The sequence below is a fragment of the Salvelinus sp. IW2-2015 genome, linkage group LG18 (assembly GCF_002910315.2).
Source record: "Salvelinus sp. IW2-2015 linkage group LG18, ASM291031v2, whole genome shotgun sequence".
Classification (NCBI taxonomy): domain Eukaryota; kingdom Metazoa; phylum Chordata; class Actinopteri; order Salmoniformes; family Salmonidae; genus Salvelinus; species Salvelinus sp. IW2-2015.
Window position 1 is genome coordinate 7,666,123 of NC_036858.1, and position 25,486 is coordinate 7,691,608.

Below are 25,486 nucleotides of genomic sequence, written 5' to 3' on the forward strand. Positions count from 1 at the left end.
TGATCACCTCCTCACCACACTCAACCCACCCCACCCCAGCCCAGATTAATATTGACAGGGTTGATATGTTACAGCTTGTCTGTTCTCACCAGCCTTCCTGCATGTATAGCAGTGAGTGATAGTCCAGAGACAGAGTCTTCAGTCATACACATATTATGCCTGCTGTAGAAGTCAAAGGTCAACAGGTAGGAAGCCAGCAGCGTCACATGTTACAAATTAAATCACTGCATTCCAACCATAGCTACCCTTTGTGAGTAATGTGGTCCATGAGGCACAGCACAGCAGTTGGTGGATAATCTAATGTGGAAACTGATGTCACCTTGCCGTCTTATTTTTGTCAGTTTAGCCAAATCAGGGACAGAGTGTGGGTTGGACAACCCTGGAGGACCAGGTAAGATTGATTTCAACATCTTTTCTTCTCAGGTAAACATTGAACACTCAGCCAAAATTGTGTAGTATATTATTGGCACCCAGGGTGGCAGGTAGACTAATGGTTAAAGTGCTGGGCCAGTAACCAAAAGGTTTGCTTGTTCGAATCCTTGAAGCTGACAAGGTGAACATCTGCCGTTGAGCAAGGCACTTAACCCTAATTGCTCCAGGGTTGTATTGATAATGGCAAATCCTGGCTGTGACCTCACTCTCTGAGGGTGTTTCAGGGAGAGTTGGGATATGAAAAACACATTTCCAATTGGCACATTTTGCTAATGTGTTCCTGCTGTGCATGGCAGATATCCTCTGTCACCCTTAATACAGCATCACACATAATACAGGACCAAAGGCCAATCAGATCAGCTGTTATTGTGTGAGACGTGATGCTAACAGGAGAGCAGGTCACGGAGTGGACATGAACAGATTAACTGCTAAATTAATATTTATCGTTTTAAGGGTACCCATTTCCTCCGATGTGATATGGGACTGACTCACAGTGGCTGTGGTGGCGGATGACTCGATGTTTCGTGGTGAAGTTTTCATTCAGTAAGGCCACTTAGACTATATTACAATATGTTTTCTAATGAGGCAGGGCAGCTACTGACATTATTTCAGTTATGGCAGGTCAGTGCTTTTCTAGGCATCCAGAGGTGGACAAAGTAGCCGAGGCTCAGAAAATAGCTCAGTCTAAACTGTGAAAGAGTCATTAGGTAAATAGATGACAGCCTATCACATAATTCAAAAGAGTCTGTGCCTTGCTTTGCTGCTACGTCAGCGGTACTGCTAGATTTCATCAAACTTGTGACCCTGTGTATTACATTAGAAATCATTACAGTAGGGCTGAGCCATTAGTGCTTTTTGAGGTTTTCAGTTCGAGTATGAAAGAATAATGACGTTTTTTACATTTTGGTTCCAATCATTTTTTTAACATTAAATGCAGTATGCATTATCTGGGTTTAATGCTGTAACAACACAGAATGAAACTATTAATTGAAGTCCCATGATGGTCGTGACTGCTACAATTTATTTACATTGTTTCAATAAAATGTTTCAGTTTTTGTGTACATTACATTTGTTGAATTTTCATGATTTTATTATTTAATTCCAAGTCATCCTCTCATCTCTGTAGAGCTGCTGCCTATGCTGTCTGACACAATCACAAGTAGTAGTTCTTCAAAGTAAATAAGACATTATTTTATGACTGCTTCATACCAACTATAAACCACTGAACTCGTGTGTTGTGAGGTATAGATACCTCGGCTAGCAACTGCTCTATCCCTCTCAGTCGAGCATTCGCTTATTCTTCTGTCCCTTTTGCATAGCAGGCATAAAATAAACAGCCCGGACGAGTAGGCGCGCAATGGATTATGGTCATTGTAGTTAATTAACCCATTTTCAGCGTTAAACTATGTAGAATATTGGCATGTTGGAAACTACAACATCACACATTTCGTGCTTGATCTGATTTATCTCAACTGAAACTGCACAATGTGTCCATTGAAGTCACAGATTTTTTTTTAACATTCATGTAATTAAACCGACTTCGGTCAATTAGTTGTTTCAAAACTTGTAATGGCATCCATATTCTTCGAACCAATGACCCCCACCTCACTATCATCCTCGGGGTGATAGAAAACCATGACCAGGTTTTCCCTCTATCATAAGATAAATACGTTGTGTCTTAGCAACCAGTGCTGTTATTTTATCATTTTTTATTTTTATTTACTTTGTGCAAAATCTGGCCCTCAGGCCTGGAACCCCTAGGACCTATCACCTTTCACACCGCTCCAGATATTCAGCACCTTGCACGCACGCTGCACAGCATTTAAAATGAGCTGTGTCTGTACTTCACAAGTGATTAATTTCTCCATTATTCTGCCATATGGAAACACGTCACTGATTGACAATGTGAAATGAATTATAGAATTTTTCACCTGGTTTGATGTGTTGCATTATATACTGTATATATTTTTTTTTAAAAGCTAGGATGTTGAACCCAAAATAATTTTGAAATGTTGTATAAGCAAAAGAAAAACAGTCACCACACTGTAGTGACATGGTTCTGACTTTCATAGCTTTGGTGGGGCCTTCTGGTCTCGCCTTCTTGCTCACAGAAAATACAGGTAAGGGATTTGCAAAACAAAAATAGTCCCTGAAAAAAGGAGTAATGGACAGAAAAGGAGAAAGAAACATTACAGGAATGCTCCCTGCATATGCCTTTGCAATTTTGTCCAATTTGTCTAAATTGCTCGGCCGACCTCCGAAACAAAAACTGTATGCTTACTGTCAAAATGCAGTGAAATATGACGGATCACCTTCATTTTGTCCATTTCGGTCTTCGGCACAGGTCTCTAAATTGTGTATTTTTTCCATGGCACCAAACTACCCGCCCAGGCTTTAATTAATTTCCTTTTATTTATACAGCTAAACGTTGCTGCACTTTTAAAACAAAAAGTTTCCTTGCTTTGGGGGAGACGAGTAGATCGTAGTTTAATCATCATTTCATGTCACTTAAATAGTCTCATTTCAGCCGTTTAGTTTAGTCACAGGGTCTCTGACGAATGGGTGTGCACAGGAAAAAAACTGAAATGAATTTGTCAAGATCTGATTTAAAAGATGAAATTACAGTCATCAGGAGCAATTGGATAGTAACGGTTTGAGAAAATAATGAGGCCAGTGGCTTTTATTTTCAGTGGCAAAGGTCTTGTCCAATTTCCCTGTTCATTTGGCCCCACATGGATCATTGGATAACGTGTAGATCAAGACCTAAAATAAACAACTTTGCCATTATCAAAGGCTCAGGTCTTTTCTAAAAGGCCGGCATTCACGGAGCAATGTAACTCAAAGTGCCGAGGCTTTTTTATACAACGGCCGTGGTCCGAAGAGTAATGACTGCTTTATAGTTGCAATGACTCCTATTTAAAGGCAACAAGTAACCAAGTCACATTCACCTTATCCGGAGATTAGATAAGAGTTGCATTCACTCTAGGTTTTCCATTTTGACTGCCTACGAAACCAACCTAGGGTTGTACTTCTGTCGTCATCCTTCTCCAGTTTTAGCCAAAAAGTAGAAAATGTTCTCTTTCTCCTCCAGCTTTACACTTGTTTACCTCAAGGTAGGGCTGTTCCAGTAAGTGAACCATCAATCCATCATCTTCACGGTGGGTAACCAAATGAGCCCATTTTCCACTGGGGTAAAGCCCCTCCAGAGGATGGAACCGGGTGACGGAGGAAGGGGCCCCAGAGCAGTGCTCTGTGCTGGAGGGCTGGGGGGGATGGAGAGCTGGGGCTGAGGGGATGGAGGGCTGGGGCTTGGGAGACGGGAGGGCTGGGGGGGATGGAGAGCTGGGGCTAGGGAGACTGCTAGGGCCCGTGCCATGTCTGTCTGTGATGGTAGGCAGACACCACCTTGACACCACACGCAAGGGAACATCTGAACGCGCCCCAGCTGCGCCTACAGCCACAAATTATTCCTGCACGGAGGCCTGAAATAGCACTGTGGCAGTTCATTTATTACGGCCAAGCCTCCCATTCCAGCAGGCGTGTACTATTCCGACCCCCTACCCTCTTAAACACTCTGTCAGGATTCCCCCTCTTTTTTTCTCACTCCTTTTCTTTACTTCTCACTTATTCTTACTAAATTTCGTCAACGGTCTGCATTTGTGGGACAGCCCCAATGTGCAGCCTTCCAAAATCCCCAGATCCCAGTTGAATTAGGACTCTGCTTCACTAAAGGGACATGAGAAATCCTGAGCTTGTATGAAGACTTATATTATATACACACCTTGAGAATCAGCCTGTGTAGACTGCCGTATCAACATGTTCCTCATTCACAGTTCCTATCAACTCTGCAAACACAAAGGTTAGCTCAGCCTGATGATGATTTGGGTTTTCCTGATGATTTGTTTAACGAAGTGCCAAGACACCACTTAGAAGTGACCTGAATGCTTTCCCTCAGCACAGATAAGCTATGACAAAGAGGGTGCATCTTGAGGTGGTCTGTTCTGTGCAGAATCACTGGTTCCCAAAGGGAATTTAACACAGCGGATTCGCTGCAGTGAGATTCAGGCTTGTGGATTCGCTGAATTCTTAGACACGGCAATTACCCTAATTTACGAAGGTGTGCCGGTACGATGCATCCCTGAGGTGACACAGGTTTGTGTAACATTCAGGCGAAAAGAAAATATGAATACGTAAATAAATAAAAATATTATTGGAAAAACACATATGCACCGTACGCCACACAGGAATCCTTGTGAGACTCCTTGTCGTTGCTATTCCTTCTATTCTTTTTCATGAATCACATTATGTGATAAATCACAGCATTTGAGTGGGACAGTTTCATGACATCATTCACGCTCAATTTCCAGCAGTGGGCCGGTTTTTGATTAGGGCAGTAAATCTCTTCTCTACCTCCGTCAGTTCCATCGTTCAGAAGGTAGAAAGGGTGGACAGTGTGCTCTGTCTGCTTTCTAGTTTTGAAACTTTACCATGCATGGCTTTGTGGCGTGGCAGTCGGATTTGACTGGGCCCAGATGGAACAGTGGTTTCCTGGAGGGTTCCTATTTAATGGGTAACATTTACCATCAGGGACAAGTAGTGGAGGGGAGTCACTGATCTCCTACCACCCTTTAACCTGGTTGGGAAACGGTAGCCTTTATGGCAGCTAACAAACAACCGTAGACATTCATAATCATCAGTGTTATATGTCAGAATTCACATATTTAGTATTGCTACCAAAGGTCACTTTGAACATTTAGTATACATGACATGTAAGACTGTCATCACTGGTTGCGAGATCGAATCCCCGAGCTGACAAGGTAAAAATCTGTCGTTCTGCCCCTGAACAAAGCAGTTAACCCACCGTTCCTAGGCCGTCATTGAAAATAAGAATTTGTTCTTAACTGACTTGCCTAGTTAAATAAAGGTAAAATCTAGGTAAAATAAATTCCCACAATCCATATTTTTCAAAAATGTTTTTGATAATAATGAGTCTATATTGTAACCAACAAAATAAACGGTATAACTAAGTGTCTCTTTGCAGACCGACAATATTCAGAACATAACAACTCCAGCTCACTACATTATCCACACCAGCCCAATATGCAGCACCATTGGACAGTATACACTTGTATTTCTTTTCAATTTGTTGTTTTCCCCCCAGAGGCCTCTCTGAGGCCAGTGAAGTATGTAAGTGATTTGCAGGTAGTTTCATTGGTTGAAAAGAGAGCAACCCAGGCATGACTTATTGAATGGTAATTCTGTGGTCCTACAGTACTGAGTAGTATGACATCACTTCATCATTTACATTTACATTTTACATTTAAGTCATTTAGCAGACGCTCTTATCCAGAGCGACTTACAAATTGGAAACAACCCTGGCGTTGCAAGCGCCATGCTCTACCAACTGAGCCACACGGGACCATCATTATGCTGACAAGGAGGTGCAGTCCCTAGTGGAATTCCCCCATGTCTGCTATGTCAGGGGAGGAGAGGAGGTCTGCTTGGTCAGGGGAGGAGAGGAGGTCTGCTTGGTCAGGGGAGGAGAGGAGGTCTGCTTGGTCAGGAGAGAAGAGGAGGACTGCTGTGTCAGGGGAGGAGAGGGACTGCTTGGTCAGGAGGAGGAGAGGAGGTCTGCTTGGTCAGGAGAGAGAGGAGGTCTGCTTGGTCAGGGGAGGAGAGGAGGTCTGCTTGGTCAGGGGAGGAGAGGAGGTCTGCTGTGTCAGGGAGGAGGGACTGCTGGTCAGGGAAGGAGAGGAGGACGCTTGGGCAGGGAGAGAGGGGACTGCTTGGTCAGGGGAGAGAGGAGGACTGCTTGGTCAGGAGGAGAGGGGGACTGGCTTGGTCAGGGGAGGAGAGGAGGACTGCTTGGTCAGGGAGGAGAGGAGGGTGCTTGGTCAGGAGAGGAGAGGAGGACCGCTTGGTCAGGGGAGGAGAGGGGACTGCTCAGGGAGGAGAGGGGGACTGCTTGGTCAGGGGAGGAGAGGAGGACCGCTTGGTCAGGGGAGGAGAGGAGGTCTGCTCAGGGAGAGAGGGGGACTGCTTGGTCAGGGGAGGAGAGGAGGACTGCTTGGTCAGGGGAGGAGAGGAGGTCTGCTCAGGGGAGGAGAGGGGGACTGCTGTCAGTCAGGGAGAGAGGAGGGACTGCTTGGTCAGGGGAGGAGAGGAGGACTGCTTGGTCAGGGAGGAGAGGAGGACTCTTGGTCAGGGAGAGAGGAGTCTGCTATGGCAGAGAGGAGAGGAGGACCGCTTGGTCAGGGGAGGAGAGGAGGACTGCTTGGTCAGGGAGGAGAGGAGGTCTGCTTGGTCAGGGGAGAGAGAGGACTGCTTGGTCAGGGGAAGAGAGGAGGACTGCTTGGTGAGGAGAGGAGGATGCTTGGTCAGGGGAGGAGAGGAGGTCTGCTCAGGGGAGGAAGGGGGACTGCTTGGTCAGGGGAGGAGAGGATGAGGAGAGGAGAGGAGGACCGCTTGGTCAGGGGAGGAGAGGAGGACTGCTTGGTCAAGGAAGGAGAGGAGGACTGCTGGTCAGGGGAGGAGAGGAGGGTCTGCTATGTCAGGAGAGGAGAGAGGACCGCTTGGTCAGGGGAGGAGAGGGAGGACTGCTTGGTCAGGGGAGAGGAGAGGAGGTCTGCTATGTCAGAGAGAGGAGAGGGGACTGCTTGGTCAGGGAGGCGAGGAGGTCTGCTTGGTCAGGGGAGGAGAGGAGGTCTGCTTGGTCAGGGGAGGAGAGGAGGTCGCTTGGTCAGGGGAGAGGGGGACTGCTTGGTCAGGGAAGGAGAGGAGGACTGCTGGTCAGGGGAGAGAGAGGGGGACTGCTTGGTCAGGGGAGGAGAGGAGGACTGCTTGGTCAGGGGAGGAGAGGGGGGACTGCTTGGTCAGGGGAGGAGAGAGGACTGCTTGGTCAGGGAGAGAGGAGGTCTGCTTGGTCAGGAGAGGAGAGGAGGACCGCTTGGTCAGGGGAGGAGAAGGGGGACTGCTCAGGGAGAGAGGGGGACTGCTTGGTCAGGGAGGAGAGGAGGACGCTGGTCAGGGGAGGAGAGAGGTCTGCTCAGGGAGGAGAGGGGGACTGCTTGGTCAGGGAGAGGAGAGGAGGTCTGCTTGGTCAGGGGAGGAGAGGAGGACTGCCTTGGTCAGGGGAGGAGAGGAGGACTGCTTTTGGGAGGAGAGAGGGATGCTGTCAGGGGAGGAGAGGAGTCTGCTAGGGGAGATAGGGGGACTGCTTGGTCAGGGGAGGAGAGAGAGGAGGACCGCTTGGTCAGGGGAGAGAGGAGGACTGCTTGGTCAGGAGGAGAGGAGACGCTTGCAGGGAGGAGAGAGGTCTGCTTATGTCAGAGAGGAGAGGAGGACGCTGGTCAGGGAGGAGACGAGTCTGTCAGGGGAGGAGAGGGGACTGCTGGTCAGGGAGGAGGAGGACTGCTTGGTCAGGGGAGGAGAGGGGGACTGCTTGGTCAGGGGAGGAGAGGAGGGACTGCTTGTCAGGGGAGGAGAGGAAGGACTGCTTTGGTCAGAGGAGGAGAGAGGTCTGCTTGGTCAGGGGAGGAGAGGGTCTGCTCAAGGGGAGGAGAGGAGGTCTGCTTGGTCAGGGAGGAGAGGAGGTCTGCTTGTCAAGGAGGAGAGAAGGTTGCTTGGTCAGGGGAGAGAGAAGTCTGCTCAGGGAGGAGAGGAGGGTCTGCTTGTCAGGGAGGAGAGGAGATCGGCTTGGTCAGGTGAGGAGAGGAAGTCTGCTTGGTCAGGGGAGGAGAGGAGGACTGCTTGGTCAGGGGAGGAGAGGAGGTCGGCTTGGTCAGGGGAGGAGAGGAGGACTGCTTAGTCAGGGGAGGAGAGGAGGTCGGCTTGGTCAGGGGAGGAGAGGAGGTCTGCTTGTTTCAGGGGAGGAGCTCTTCTCAGGGGAGAAGGGGAGTGGGGAACAATACAATATGGGGGATATAAGCTTTTCAAACGACATTTAGTATTTGATTTAATGATAATATGGTCCTGTTGAGAAAATTATGCTTTATTTTGTTTAATTAAGATTATATATAAATCAGTACTCTTTCGGTTTAACTACTTTGTTCTAGTAATGCACTCAACAATATGAATTTGCGTTCTTCTATGACACATAATTACTGTTCTAAGAAAACATGATTTAGTTGTGCATTGTATAAATTAACTGTGTTTCCTCCGTCTCTCATTACATAGTCTAAAAACACATACAGTAAACCAGGTCTGAGTAAGACAATGCATTTGGCAAATCCAAACAGCGCCTGGATTAAAATTTCAACTGACATTCTTTAGCCAAAATCCTCGTCTCCTGTGACAGAAAATAGCAAGTCGAAATTGCCACAGTCCACAGTCATTACTAATTCAACATAAACAGAGAGCGCGGAGCAGGTGGTTGTGGGGGATTTTCAGGCTTCTATTTAATGCTTGGTGCCAATTATGTGTCATACAGGATGTCAAAGCCACAGCGTTGCCCCTCAGATATCTGGTGCTTAATGTTTATGTTAGCAATTCACTGTGACATATGGTTTTTAATGTGCATCCCCGGGCTAAATTAGAGAAAGTTATTACCTCCACCCTCCATTACAAGGGCCCTGTGAGGGGGAGAAGAAACTACTGGATGCAAACTGTAGTCTGAGGCATACTGGAGATTTACAGTCCTACCCAAATAAGATGCAGGTTTGGAAATGCACCATGTGGTTTTCAGTTTCAGTGGATTGCGATGTTGTGGTGAGAATTGTCTCGACATGTTTTTGAAAGCTCACTATACATTACATGGACTTTCTCCATTTGTTATAGATTCATGCATACAGTGCCTTTGGAAAGTATTCAGACCCCTTGACTTTTTCCAAATGTTGTGACGTTACAGCCTTATGCTAAAATGTATTAAATACAAAACAAATCCTCAGCAATCTACACATAATACCCCATAATCACAAAGCGAAAACAGGTTTTTTGAAATTTTAGCAAACGTATAAAAAAAGCTACAAAAATTACGTAAATATCTTATTTACATAAGTATTCAGACTCTTTGCTGTGAGACTCGAAATTGAGCTCGGGTGCATCCTGTTTCCATTGATCATTCTTGAGATGTTTTTACAACCTGATTGGAGTCCACCTGTGGTAAATTCAATTGATTGGACATGATTTTGAAAGACACACAAGTGTCTATAATAGGTCCCACAGTTGACAGTGTATGACACCGGAAAAACCAAACCATGAGGTCGAAGGAATTGTCCGTAGAGCTCCGGGACAGGATTGTGTTGAGGCACAGATCTGGGGAAGGGTACCAAAACATTTCTGCAGCATTGAAGGTCCCTAAGAACACAGTGCCCTCCATCATGCTTAAATGGAAGAAGTTTGGAACCACCAAGACTCTTCCTAGAGCTGGCAGCCCAGCCAAATTGAGCAATCGGGGGAGAAGGGCCTTGGTCAGGGAGGTGACCAAGAACCCAATGGTCACTCTGACAGAGCTCTAGAGTTCCTCTGTGGAGATGGGAGAACCTTCCAGAAGGACAAACATCTCTGCAGCAGTCCACCAATCAGGCCTTTATGGTAGAGCGGCCAGACGGAAGCCAATCCTCAGTAAAAGGCACATGACAGCGTGCTTGGAGTTTGCCAAAAGCACCTAAAGACTCTCAGACCATAAGAAACAAGATTCTCTGATCTTATGAAACCAAGATTGAACTCTTGAGGCCTGAATGCCAGGCGTCTGTTCCTCCATGTCTGGAGGAAACCCTACGGTGAAGCATGGTGGTGGCAGCATCAGGCTGTGGGGATGTTTTTCAGTGGCAGGGACTGGGAGACTAGTCAGGATCGAGGCAAAGATGAATGGAGCAAAGTACAGAGAGATCTGCTCCAGAGCGCTTAGGACTTCAGAATGGGGTGAAGCTTCACCTGCCAACAGGACAATGACCCTAAGCACACAGCCAAAACAATGCAGGAGTGGCCTCGGGACAAGTCTCTGAATGTCCTTGAGTGACCCAGCCAGAGCCCGGACTTGAACCCGATCAAACATCTCTGAAGAAAGCGACCCTACTCATCCAACCTGACAGAACCTCCCCATATACAGGTGTGCCAAGCTTGTAGTGTCATATCCAAGAAGACTCGAGGCTGTAGTCACTGCCAAAGGTGCTTTAACAAAGTACTGAGTAGAGGGTCTGAATACTTATGTAAATGTGATATTTCTGTTTATTTTATTTTATATAAATTAGTAAAAAATTCTAAAAACGTGTTTTTGCTTTGACTTTATGAGGTATTGTGTGTAGATTGAAGATGTCATTTAAAAAAAAATACATTTTAGAATAAGGCTGTAAAATAACAAAATGTGGAAAAAGTCAAGGTGTCTGAATACTTTCCAAAGTCATTGTATAAATCAAAGGTATTTTTAATGGCAGTGAAATGAGCACAGACCAAGGATGAGGCCCTACAGGATGAGGCCCTACAGGATGAGGCCCTACAGGGCAGCAAGTAGAGCTCAGGTGAAGAGCGGTGTTGCTCATAGGTAATTCCATGATAACAGAGTAACTGTAACAGAGAGATGTTGAGACTCCGATTTTTCACTTTAAAGTGAATTTCAAAAAACTATGATTACAAAGTTAAAGAAATCATACAACTCTTTGCGCAAGGGCGACTTTTAACGATTTCCACTGAAAATCTTACAAAAACCCATTTACAGGAAGAACAATGCAGGTGCAAAATTTGGTAACAGTTTGTGCTGTTTGTGTTGTCATTCTGTTACCAAACTTTGCATCTTCATTGTACTTAAAGTAAATGTGTTCCATTTTTGGTGGACAATTATATAGAATCTAGATCTGTGTTCTGTAGTCAGGGCAGCTGGTAGAACACTGATGGGGATAGGAGTGAGTGTCACGTTCGTTATAATGAATGTCGGACCAAGGCGCAGCGTACTTTGAGTTCCACATCATTTATTAAAGAAGTGAAACTTTAGCAAAGACAAAACAATAAAGAATAAACGAACCGTGACGACAATGCAGTGCTAACAGGCAACTAAACATAAACAATATCCCATAACCCACAGGTGGAAAAAATGCTACTTAAGTATGATCCCCAATTAGAGACAACGATTACCAGCTGCCTCTAATGGGGAATCATACACAAACACCAACATAGAAAATTAAACCTAGAACCCCACATAGAAATAATAAATTTGACTAAAAACCCCTAGTCACGCACGCCCTGACCTACTCTACCATAGAAAATACAGGCTTTCTATGGTCAGGACGTGACAGTGGGCAAATTGAAAAGAAACATTGCATTGTTAGGTGCCTATCTTGTAGATTCTCTATGAGGAATCCCTATGGTTAATGATGTTGTTTGAAATGTTTTTGAAATGTCCACCATCACTATTTCTCTATGTATTTTCTTGGGCAGGTATTCCCAAACTGGGACACACGTACCTCCATGGGTACACGCAATGCTGTCAAGAGGGAACGCCAAATATAAATTTGATTCACATTTTCAAACAGTCCATTTATATTTTCAGAAGGGATTATATGTTTGGGTGAGTTTTTCATCTCGCCTGAGTAGCCTCGTTTCACTGCCAAAAATACAATTCAACCATCTAGTGTTCAGCGAAACAACAACACAATGTCAAATACAGGTAGCCTAGTCAAATAATTAACATCCAATCACATTAATCATTACTCTGTAGCGGGAATTCCACTAACGGTCCATACGTAGCCAAACATAGCTGCTGCTCATTCCGTTTGCTCGAAAATTGATAAATGGTTTAAAAAAGTAAGGCCCGCATCCATAGAGACACATACCAGCTCTACTGGTAGTACTGCTACGACCAACAGTCTACACGTGAACCTGTCGACAACACAAGTTGTTCTGCTTCCACAAGCACATCCAATGCTAGCATCAGTAATTCTACATTTGTTGTTAGCCCAGCTAGCATGGACAGTGACAGTTGTGAATCTGATGCAGCCGAAGAGCTACCGGCCCCTTGCACGGGAAAGCACCGAACAACAGACAGGGACGTTGGACCATTGAAGAGGCACAAATATGATGAGAACAACATTGATTTGGGGTTCACTTCTATTGGGAGTAGTGCCTTTTCTCAGCCACAGTGTGTTATATTACCAGGATAACAGGTGAGGATATTTTTAAAGTACTGGACAGCTTTGTGACATCAAATCGACTGGTGGTCAAGATGTGTTGGTATCTGTACTGATGGCGCAAAAGCCATGACAGGGAGGCATAGTGGAGTGGTAACGCACGTGCAAGCAGTTGCTCCCGATGCCACTTGGGTACAATGCAGCATCCGCCAAGAGGCTCTTGCTGCCAAGGGACTGCCTGACAGCTTGAAAGACATTTTGGACACTACAGTGAAAATGCAAGGCCTCTGAACTCTTGTGTATATTCTGCACTATGCAATGATATGGTCAGCGAGCATGTAATGCTTTTACAACATACAGAAGTGTGCTGGTTATCAAGGGGCAAAGTATTGACAGGTTTTTTGAATTGAGAGCTTAAAGTTTTCTTTACTGACCATCATTTTCACTTATCTGACCGCTTGCATGATGCCGAGTTTCTCACACGACTGGGACATCTGGGTGATGTTTTATCTCGCCTGAATGATCTGAATCTAGGATTACAGGGACTCTCCGCAACTATATTCAATGTGCGGGAAAACATTTAGGCTATGATTAAGAAGTTGGAGCTCTTCTCTGTCTGCATTAACAAGGAGAACACACAGGCCTTTCCATCATTGTGTTTACGGACATATTCAATCAATCCTTATCCCAGTCTGCTGTTCCCACATGCTTCAAGAGGGCCACCATTGTTCCTGTTCCCAAGAAAGCTAAGGTAACTGAGCTACACGACTACCGCCCCGTAGCACTCACTTCCGTCATCATGAAGTGCTTTGAGAGACTAGTCAAGGACCATATCACCTCCACCCTAACCTGACACCTAGACCACTCCAATTTGCTACGCGACCCAAATTAGGTCCACAAGATGACGCAATCGCAACACACGCATCCTGCCTAACCCATCTGGACAAGAGGAAATACCTATGTGGAGAATGTTGTCATCGACTACAGCTCAGCATTAAACCATAGTAACCTCCATGAATCGTCATCAAGCCTCGAGAACCCTGGGTCTCGGACCCTGCCCTGGTGCACTGGGTATGGACTTCCTGACGGGCCGCCCCCAGGTGGTGAGGGTAGGTAACAACATCTCACCCCCGCTGATCCTCAAACACTGGGGCCCCACAAGGTGCGTTCTGAGCCTCTCCTGTACTCCCTGTTCACCCACGACTGCGTGGCAATGCACGCCTCCAACTCATCATCAATGTTTGCGACGACATACAGTGGTAGGCCTTGAATTACCAACAACGACGAGACTGCCTACAGGGAGGAGTGGGGCCCTCGGAGTGTGGTCAGGAACATAAGCCTCAACGTCAACAAAACAAGGAGATGAATTGTTGGACTTCAGGAAAACAGCAGAGGGAGCACCCCCCCTTCAATAGACGGGACAGTAGTGGAGAGCGGTAGTAAGTTTTAAGTCTTCGGCGTACACACACGGACAAACTGAATTGGTCCACCCACACAGACAAGCGTTGTAAAGAAGGCGCAGAGCAGCCCCTCTTCAACCTCAAGAGGCTGAAGAAATTCGGCTTGTCACAAAAAGCACTCACAAACTTCTACAGATGCACAATCGAGAGCATCTGTCGGGCTGTAATCACCGCCTCGGTACGGCACACTGGCTCCGCCCACAATCGTAAGGCTCTCCCAGAGGGTCAGTGAGGTCTGCACAATGTTCACCGGGGGGAAAACTACTGCCCTCCAGGACACCTAACACACCCCGATTCACAGGAAGGCCATCAAAGATCACCAGGGACAACAACCACCCGAGCCACTGCCTGTTCACCCCCTATCATCCAGGAACGGCGAGGTCAGTACAGGTGCAATCAAATTAGGGGACCGAGAGATGAAAAACAGCTTCTAATTCAAGGCCACTCAGACTGTTAAAACAGCACCAACTAACATTTAGTGGCTAGCTGCCAACCACTACTGCCTCAACTCCAGCCACTTTAATAATGGAATTAAATGGAAATCTATGTAAAAATGTTCACTAGCCACTTTAAACAATGCCACTTTAATATAATGTTTACCATACCCTACATTACTCATCTCATATGTATATGTATATACTGTACTCTTTATCAATCTACTGCATCTTGCCATCTTTATGTAATACATGTATCACTAGCCACTTTAAACTATGCACTTATGTTTATATACCCTACATTACTCATCTCATATGTATATACTGTACTCTATACCATCTACTGCATCTTGCCTATTGCCGTTCTGTACCATCACCCATTCATATATCTTTATGTACATATTCTTTATCCCTTTACACTTGTGTGTATAAGGTAGTAGTTGTGGAATTGTTAGGTTAGATTACTCGTTGGTTATTACTGCATTGTCGGAACTAGAAGCACAAGCATTTCGCTACACTCGCATTAACATCTGCTAACCATGTGTATGTGACAAATGAAATTTGATTTGATTTGATTTGATAATTGTATGATTTTTTGTGTGCAAATGAACTCAAGCTTACAGACAATGTCAAATGTGATATAGCAAAGTACCTGAGTGAGTTGGCTACGCAATCACGCAGGTATTTTCCCGAAACAGATGACACAAACAACTGGATTCGTTATCCCTTTCATGCCTGCCTCCAGTCCACTTACTGATATCTGAACAAGAGAGCCTCATTGAAATTGCAACAAGCGGTTCTGTGAAAATGTAATTTAATCAGACGCCACTGCCAGATTGCTGGATTGGGCTGCGGTCAGAGTATCCTGCCTTGGCAAATTGCGCTGCTAAGACACTGATGCCCTTTGCAACCACGTACCTATGTGGAGACTGGATTCTCGACCCTCACTAGCATGAAAACTAAATACAGGCACAGACTGTGTTTGGAAAATCATTTAAGACTGAGACTCTCTCCAATACACCCAACATTGCAGAGTTATGTGCATCCTTTCAAGCACACCCTTCTCATTAACCTGTGGGGAGATATTCACAAATAACAAATACGTTTTTATATGTAAGATGGTTAAATAAGAGCAAAATTAATTGATTATTATTATATTATTATTTGTGGGTCCTTTAAGAGCTCTTTGTCACTTCCCACAAGCCGGGTTGTGACAAAAACTCACACTCATTCTTATGTTTAATGAATGTATCGTATAGTGTGTGTGTGGCAGACTTACAAATGATGCAATGATGGAAAAAAATCAACATTGAGAGTGCGCTGACCCTGGTGCTAGAGGGGGTACGCAGCTGGAGGTTTAATGTTTGAAGCGGTACGGGACTATAAAACGTTTGGAACCACTGTTCTGGGCAATCATCAGGTTCATTAATGCACACAGATGAAATATCACCTGAAGTACTGAACTATTGTACAGAAATAGGTCAACATTATGCTAAAGTTTGATAGTCTCTCTCTCTCTCTCTCTCTCTCTCTCTCTCTCTCTCTCTTCTCTCTGGTCTCTCTCTCTGGCTCTCTCTCTCTCTCTCTCTCTCTCGCTCTCTCTCTCTGTCTCTCTCTCTCTCTGGCTCTGTCTCTCTCTCTCTGTCTCTCTCTGTCTCTCTCTCTCTGGCTCTCTCTCTCTCTCTCTCTCTCTCTCCTCTCTCTCCTCTCTCTCTCTCTCTCTCTCTCTCTCTTCTCTCTCTCTCTTGCTCGTCTCTGTCTCTTCTCTGTCTCTTCTTCTCTCTCTCTCTCTCTCTCTTCTCTTCTCTCTCTCATAGCGCTAAATCAATCTCGCTTCTTGAAACCACTCTATGTGTCAGTGAGCGGTGGCAGTGGCTGTCACCGCTACTGCTCCCTGACACACTGCACACTGTGTGAGAGGAGAGTGATGCCAATCTCTGTGGTCCCAGTGACACTTCCATGGCCCTTCCAGCCTAGGCTCTCTGTCTACTATTGGAGCCCACGGACAGCTTCACAAGGCCCCTGTGTTGAGAGAGATGTCCAGAGATTGGAGTGGAAATAAGAGCAACTTTGTGTGGGCTTTCTCCTCATCACTCCACAGCAACCTTAAAAGCCCTGTCAAACTCAATAGAGCCGTAAGTCGTTAGAGTCACTTTCTGCCCTGAAAGTGCTGTTTTTATTGATATTTTGGGGATAAATATGGCGTTACTGTATGCCTCTTGTGTCCAGTAATATATTCCAGGATGTTGCAATTAGATGCCAGCTGAGAATCATAATCATACTTCGGAAAAATGTTGTCATAAAGTAGATCATCCATTTCTACATTTATAGCTATTATACACAAACATGTTATGTCTGAGGGTGCAGAAAATGTCTGGAATCGTGAATAAAAGCATCTCATGCATGTAGCGTGCAAGTGGTGCCCACTTCTCTACATCTCATTTTCTCCTGTTCATAATTTATAATTCCCCGCAGTAAAACAGTCCTCCTTTTTCCATTCATTTACATTTTTTGAATCCTCAGATTAAAGAAAAAACTGCTAATATTTTGTAATACAGAGAATGCGCCACCTAATGAAGTATTGTTGGTTTATATGCAGTACCAGTTGTTTGCACACATCTGCTCTTTCAAGGGTTTGTCTTTATTTTGACTACTTTCTACGTTGTAGAATAATAGTGAAGACATCAAAACTATGAAATAACACATATGGAATCACAATCACCCAACCTCAACCCAACTGAGATGGTTTGGGATGACTTGGACTGCAGAGTGAAGGAAAAGCAGCCAATAAGTACTCAGCACATGTGGGAACCCCTTCAATACTGTTAGAAAAGCATTCCAGGTGAAGGTGGTTGAGAGAATGCCAAGAGTGTGCAAAGCTGTCATCAAGACAAAGGGTGGCTACTTTGAAGGATCTCAAAAATCAAATATATTTTGATTTGTTTCGATGTCTTCACTATTATTCTATAACGTAGAAAATAGTAAAAATAAAGAAAAACCCTTGAATGAGTAGGTGTGTCCAAACTTTTGACTGGTACTGTATATATATATAAAAGTCTAGAGCACTTCCCATCAACATTTGCTATGCCCCTTCCCTCTCAGAATCAAGCATGAAATGGCAACTCTAAACTGGTAAAATAACACGTTTACGTCCAGGCGGTGCATGTCTGCGGCTAACATATTGGTATAATCAGGAACGCAGGACAACCTCTACGCTCCACTCTCTATGAAAAAGCCCATTCACCAAACAGACCTTCCACTTGAGTGTCTCTGAGAACTCTTCATTTACTAATGGTGATCGTATTTCAGCTACGGACAAATATTGTACAAATAGTGGGTAATGTATGTATCGAGAACAGAAACTCTCTCAAAGATTTGCCATTTTGCAAACGACTGTATGTATAAGGGAATGGATAAGGAATAAAGTTGACTAAAGTAAACAGACAAAATGGAGGGGCTGGCTATGCTGCGGGTGTTAGCCAATGTACAGAAAGTTCTCCACCAACCACGTGTTGGCTTTCGAAACCACCCTGAAACATCACACTAATCAGCTAGGCGTGGCACAGATAGGGGTAATCTCAGGGCTTTGGCCGGCGGCACACATCGTCAGCCCCAGCGTCACAGAAGCTCCCTCCTTAGCTGCATATGGATCCCATCTCCACCTCGGAGCGCCCAGCATGCTTTGGGTCCAGACAGCCTGGCTTTGAAATGTAAATACCGCTGTGTGGTATGAGTGGATTATACTGCTCTCAAATTAACTCCAGAGAGCTCAATAGCAAGCCCAATCCCTGACAAATTAACACACACACACACACACACACACACACACACACACACACACACACACACACACACACACACACACACACACAGAAACAATGTTTGCATCTACAAGCCTGGATTGTGGCCTACAGAGCATTAGACGGATAGGAATTTTATTCAGAGCAAATATGACTGAAAATCCATTCAGTTAAGTCCCAGACACAGCTGTATACAATCTTCATTGAGAGCCAAAACATCTGCACTGAAAAGGTAATGGAAAGACGTTTGCTAAGCAACAAAAAAAAACGCAAGAGGAAGTTGCATGTCGGTGTTCTCCCATACGTGAAAATGGAGGGGCATTATGCCAGGTGTCAACCCCGATACATCCAAAAACACTGGAATGGGAACATTCTTCTTCCTCTGTGTCTCAGTCTCCAATGGGCCTCCACCCTCAATAGCTAAGAAAATGAAAATACACTGATCCTCCCCACACCTCCTGCCAAAGGCACAGGCAGGGACAGTGCAGCCCGCTGTCAGGGGACATATGGACGGCATCAGACCCCACCACAGGATACTTCCTCCTGCCTAGCGGAAAGCATTGGAGAAGGGGCCAGTACATGATAAGGCCAGAGTAGAGGACACCTATTCCCCATCAGCTCACACCACGCAGCGGAACAAAACTACAGGCAGGTACAGGACTTATCAGAAACACCATGAGCCAGACTAGAGGGGGATGAAGACCCTATATCTTGGAGAGAGGATTTGGCTTCCTATATCCACTGTGTAGCATTGTATTACATATGCTGCTAGGCCCAAACCTTTACATTTATAGGAATCTAACCTCCATTATAAATCCCAATTATATATTGTTATATAATACCATATTGATGCCCTCTTTCATGTTTTTGGTTTATATTTCTGGGTTTGGTAAAGCACAGCAGCTGTCTGTCACCCAGAAAATATGTTAAAAAAATCTATAAAACAGAACAACTTGCCCTTTAGAAAATCTAGGTGAGGAGAACCTAGACACCACAGTTGAATGCAGAGAGGCAGCAGACATGCTTAAAACTTCACATTGTCCTTTGTTACAAACTTGCTGACATGGAGTATCACATCACAGTTGCTATAACCAGATGCAAGGCATTCTGAAACATTTCCCCTCTGTGTTTTACAGACAGGGAGGCCTGGTCAGGGCCAGAGCATGACAACGTTCGGACAGCCATGCAGTTGAAATAAACACAGCTAAATGAGTGAAATCTGGAACGGGGACACTGTGGATGTTGGCACCGGGTAATGTTGCCAAAAGTAGAAAAAGGAAAGGGTGTCTAATTTTCTTGTCTGCTGATACCACACAGAAAAGACAGCAGCTCTTCTGTGTATCTAAACTGCCAGGCCAGCAGGTGTGAAAAGGGGAGTTCTGAGTTGAGGTTGGAGTTTATTGACACACTCACCACTGTGTCGTTCTGGACTGGTCCTTATGTTGAGCCGGGGAAAAAACCTTAGCTAAGCAATTTTTCTAATCGGGAACTACAGTATAGGTTAGGCACCATAATACCGTATTACAATTGAGGTATGGATAGAAATGTGAGATTCTTGTGTATTTTGAATTCACGCTTTTAGATTCGCTGTTTCAGGAATGATTGTTTTTGTACTAGACTCTGCCGAGTCCCCAACAACCGGATGTTCCGGTTTTCATGTTTCAACGAGAGCCTGTGACTCGACTTCTGCTTTTGGACGTTAACAAGGCGACATTCCAGCTTAACTCCTCCTCCACATTTACTGGATTGGTTGAACAGTGCGGAAGAGAACCCCCCCCCCCCCCCCCCCCGACACGTTTTACTTCTTCTCGTCAAGACCAGTATGTAGTGGATCTAGTTGTAATGTGTTTATTTCACGTCTGCTACATTAAGTTAGTTGGAGTGCTGACAGAGCGTGAAGCTGAAGTATCTTCTTTGGATATCAAACGACCATGACCTCTGTGTGTTGCATGTTCTCAAAACACAGCAAACAGCATATGTTCTCCGAACCTCTCCCTCAACGTGATCAAGACAAAGGAGATGGTTGTGGACTACAGGAAAATGGAGGGTCAGGCAAGCCCCCATTCACATCGATGGGGATGTAGTGGAGCAGGTTGAGAGCTTCAAGTTCCTCCGTGTCCAAATCAGCAACAAACTATCATGGTCCAAACGCACTAAGACCAACACCTATTCACCATCAGAAATAGGTGTTGGCATGGGTCCTCAGATCCTCAAAAGGTTCTACAGCTGCACCACCGAGAGCATCCTGACTGGTTGCATCACCACCTGGTATGGTAACTGCTCGGCTTCTGACCGCAAGGCGCTACAGAGGGTAGTGTGTACGGCTCAGTACATCAGTGGAGCCACGCTTCCTGCCATCCACGACCTCTATACCAGGCGGTGTCAGAGGAAGGCCCTAAAAATTGTCAAAGACTCCAGCCACCCTAGTCTTAGATTGTTCTCTCTGCAACGGTACCGGAGTGTCAATTCTAGGTCCAAAAGTCTCCTTAACAGCTTCTACCCTCAAGCCATAAGACTGCTGAACAGTTAATCAAATTGCTACCCGGACTATTTGAATTGACCCCCCATTTTTTTACGCTGCTGCTGCTACTCGTTGTTCATTATCTATTTTTGGTCACTACCGAGATGTACATATCACCTCAATTACTTCGACTAACCTTTACCCCCACACAATGACTCGGTAACGCCTGTATATGGCCTCATTATTGTTCTTTTATTCTGTTACTTTATTAAACTTTAGTTTATTTAGTAAATATTTTCTTAACTCTTATTTTTCTTGAACCTCATTGTTGGTTAAGCAAGCATTTCACCGTAAGGTCTGCACCTGTTGTATTCGGCACATGTGACAAAACATTTGATTTGATTTGAACTTCCAGATGGTTTTCAAAGAAAGTCAGGAGTGGAATTTTGCAAGGAAACTACCAAGGTGATTGCATTGCCTACTTCTACTGAATATACTGAGACGCAATAACATACACTTTGAAATGTATCAAATACTGTAACTGTATTTATAAAATCAAATAACCAATAAACGTCATAATTCACATAACATAACATAGAATTATTAGGTAGTGTGTTTGTTTACGTGTCATGTTTGAGTGTTTTAATCTGTATCAGAATGATTATAATCTTAATCTGATATTTCAGCACAAGAGACATTACAAACAGAGATAAAACAAAGCCTCCTGTTTGAAGTGTGTGTGAAGTGAGGCATTCTGGGGAGGGGTCAGAGGTCAAGATGGGCATTTCACTGGCCACATGGAGAAAACGGCAAGGGGGTGGCAGGTAGCCTAATTATTAAGAGCGTTTGGCCAGTAACCGAAAGGTCTCTGGTTGAAATCCCTGAGCTAACTAAGTGAATAATCTGTCGATGTGCCCTTGAGCAAGGCACTTAACCCTAATTGCTCCTGTAAGTCGCTCTGGATAAGAGCATCTGCTAAATGACCAAAATGTAGAACATCTGTAGTATGCAGATGTTCCTATGGGAACATTAAACAATACATACGCCACAGAGGCTAAATAGACATATTTGACAACAAGGATGTGAAGTTAAAGATATACAATATTACAGGATTAGTTCATTACCTAATTTGCATATTTACACAGTAGCAACACTGAATATCTGATGTCAGTTTTCAGAATAAGATGTGGGTATGCAGGTAGTTTGTAAACCACAATATCAAGACAGGTTTCACGCCCAGTGTTTCAAAAGTACTAGTTCCTATTTAAATGTAGAAAAATAGAGGTAAGGTAGACCATCGTGATTTTATTGCCGCTCCATTTATTTCTATACCAATGTATAGATGGAAAGCACCATTAATGAAAACCGCATTGTGAAAATGGATGGAGTGGAGGGAGTGTATGCCCACTTTACTCAGTCTGTATTATGAGACCAGACAGAGGAATTTCAAATAAATACAGGATGCCACAAAAATGTACACCTCCCTATGAAAAAGAACTCCAGTGTTTTACCTTAGACACCATATTCATTATACCCCTAACTTCTAATATGATTACATTAAAGCTTGATAAATTAGGAGACATTTTCTACAAGAGAACTTTTTCCAAATGCTTATCCTTAATGATGTTTTTTTCTTTCTGACATCACTTAGATTTTCTTTCGGGGCCAGGAGAATGGCAAAAGAAAGGCTTCGCTGTTGAGGTGCACCAAGGGGCTGTTTCAGGGGCTAGTGCAGAAGGGCATTGCCATAGGCACATGCCCACACACCAATGTATTCTAAGGTATCCAAGTACATTCAGGTACAGTAGGGGATGGCAAAAGAAAATACATCAATACTAGAAATACAGGTTTCTATCTCTCTCTCCCGCTCTCTCACTTCCTCGGTCTCCGTGTGGTCCTCAGATGACGGTTTATCGTTGCATCTAATGTATAAAATCTGCAGCCTGTGGTGCCAGCTACAGTAATTGAGACCTTATGCTCAGAACGTTAGCAGGATAATATGAGGTTCCTTTAGGGTTCAACTCCCTCCTTCAAAGAGGTCTCTCTCTCCATGACAGACCTTACAAACTCACTCGTCCAGCCTGACTTACATTAGCAACCAAACTGTATTTTACCTGATACAAATTCTAGCATAGCTTAATCTGTCCACTACTCACTTTCCAAAGACCAGCATTAGCTGAAAATGTTAGTTTTGGTGCGATCAGAGAGACATGCGTGTCTTAGAGTTCTTGTGTCTTTATTTGATCCTGGTGAGATTACCCAGCCTGGTTGCAGTGGAGTAAAGTACTCAAGTAAAAATACTTCAAAATACTACTGAAGTAGTTTTTTGGGGTATCTGTACTTTACTTTACTGTTTATATTTTTGACAACTTTTACTTTTACTTCACTACATTCCTAAAGAAAATAATGTACTTTTTACTCCATACATTTTCCCTGACACCCAAAAGTACTCGTTACATTTTGAATGCTTAGCAGGACAGGAAAATGGTCTAATTCACACACTTATCTAGAGAACATCCCTGGTTAAACCTACTGCCTCTTATCTGGCGGACTCACTAAACACATGCTTCGTTTATAAATGATGTTTGAGTGTTGGAGCGTGCCACTGGCTATCTGTAAATTTAAAACACAGGAAAATGGGGCCGTTCTTAAAATAAGGAATTTGAAATGATGTATGCTTTTACTTTTGATACTTAAGTACATTTGAGCAGTTACATTTACTTTTGATACTTAAGTATATTTAAAACCAAATACTTTTAGACTTTTACTCAAGTAGGATTTTACTGAGTGACTTTCACTTTTACTTGAGTCATTTTCTATTAAGGTATCTTTACTTTTACTCAGGTATGACAATTGGGTACTTTTTCCACTACTGCCTGGTTGTGAAAGACAGGGCCCTCACATGTAAATTTATCATCATTACACTGCACCAATTGGGCTATGGTGGGGCCCTGTCATACCAATGGGTGAACGATCTGAATGGACTTTGCAGCTCCTCCAGACAAAAACAAGACCCTTTGCCATTAACGGAAAAATCTAATCTGCATGCTATCTTTCATGCATATGTGTGTTGTGTGTGTTGTGTGTGTGTGTGTGTGTGTGTGTGTGTGTGTGGTGTGTGTGTGTGTTGTGTGTGTGTGTGTGTGTGTGTGTGTGTGTGGTGTGTGTGTGTGGTGGGGGTGGTGGTGTGTGTGTGTGTGTGTGGTGGTGTGTGTGTGTGTGTGTGGTGTGGTGTGGGTGTTTTGTGCGTGCGTGCCATTGCCCCTATTACAGACCTTACATTCTGAGGTGAGATGCTGGTGAGATGCTGGATTTTGTCAGAGTTGAGAAACAGTAAGCCGTCAGATAAATCATTCATCGGCGATCAGATTTCCCATGAAGATTGTTTTTCCCCTTTAACTGTTGGCATGTGTTTAATATCACATAAAATCTCTCTTGATTTCCAGCCGTTCTTTCATCACGCTCAGTGAAATTTCCCCAATTTTACTTTCATGAAAGAATCAAAGAAATAGTATTCTTTCTGCTGTCTGACAGTATTAATTGCCATTTGACAACAATGAAAATACATTACCACCTGTGATGTAATGTCTCAATGAGTTGTAAATCAAATGTGATTTCCCCAGTAACACCTATTTTAGACAGACTTCACCGTATTTAACCTGTGAATAAAGGCAATGTTTACATGACCCCATTTCAAACACTTTCTTGAAGATATGCCACCTTTCATACAACTCAGTGCATATCCGATTTGGCCATGGCCTATCAATTGTATTCATAATCTTATCCGTAATTTACAGTAGTCGGATTAGGTAGCCTAGCGTTTACCAGTGCTGGGACAGTAACCGAAAGGACTCAACAAGGTGTCGAACGAGTTCCACGGGGATGCTGGTCCATGTTGACTCCAACACAGTTGTGTCAAATTGGCTGGATGTCATTTGGGTGGTGGACCATTCTTGATACACACGGGAAACTGTTGAGCGTGTAAAACCCAGCAGCGCTTCAGTTCTTGACTTGACACTCAAACTGGTGCGCCTGGCACCTACTACCATACCCCGTTCAAAGTCACTTAAATATTTTGTCTTGCCCATTCACCGTCTGAAAGGCACACATACACAATCAACGACTCAATTGTCTCAAGGCCTAAAATTATTCTTTAACCTGTCTCCTGGCCTTCATCTACACTGATTGAAGTACATTTTACAGTTGTCATCAATAAGGGATCATAGCTTTCACCTGGATTCACCTGGTCTGTCTATGTCATGGAAAGAGCATGTTTTGTACACTCAGTGTATAAACCAAGGAAGAAGCAAATCAGGAGCAGTCTGTGTGTGTTCTCAAAACTTGCGGCGGGCAGATGATCTGCTGTCACTCAGCCAGAACGCAGATCGATGTTAATATATATATATTTCGACCTACTCTCCGCTTGTGGAGATGATAGTGAACTCAGCAAAAAAAGAAACGTCCTCTCACTGTGTTAATTTTCAGCAAACTTAACATGTGTAAATATTTGTATGAACACAACAAGATTTAACAACTGAGACATAAGCTGAACAAGTTCCACTGACATGTGACTAACATAAATGGAATAATGTGTCCCTGAACAAAGGGGGGTCAAAATCAAAAGTAACAGTACTGCAGTGCATCTCCTCCTCATGGACTGCACCAGATTTTCCAGTTCTTGCTGTGAGATGTTACCCCACTTTACCACCAAGGCACCTGCAAGTTCCTGGACATTTCTGGGGGGAATGGCCCTAGCCCTCACCCTCCGATCCAACAGGTCCCAGACGTGCTCAATGGGATTGAGATCCGGGCTCTTCGCTGGCTATGGCAGTACACTGAC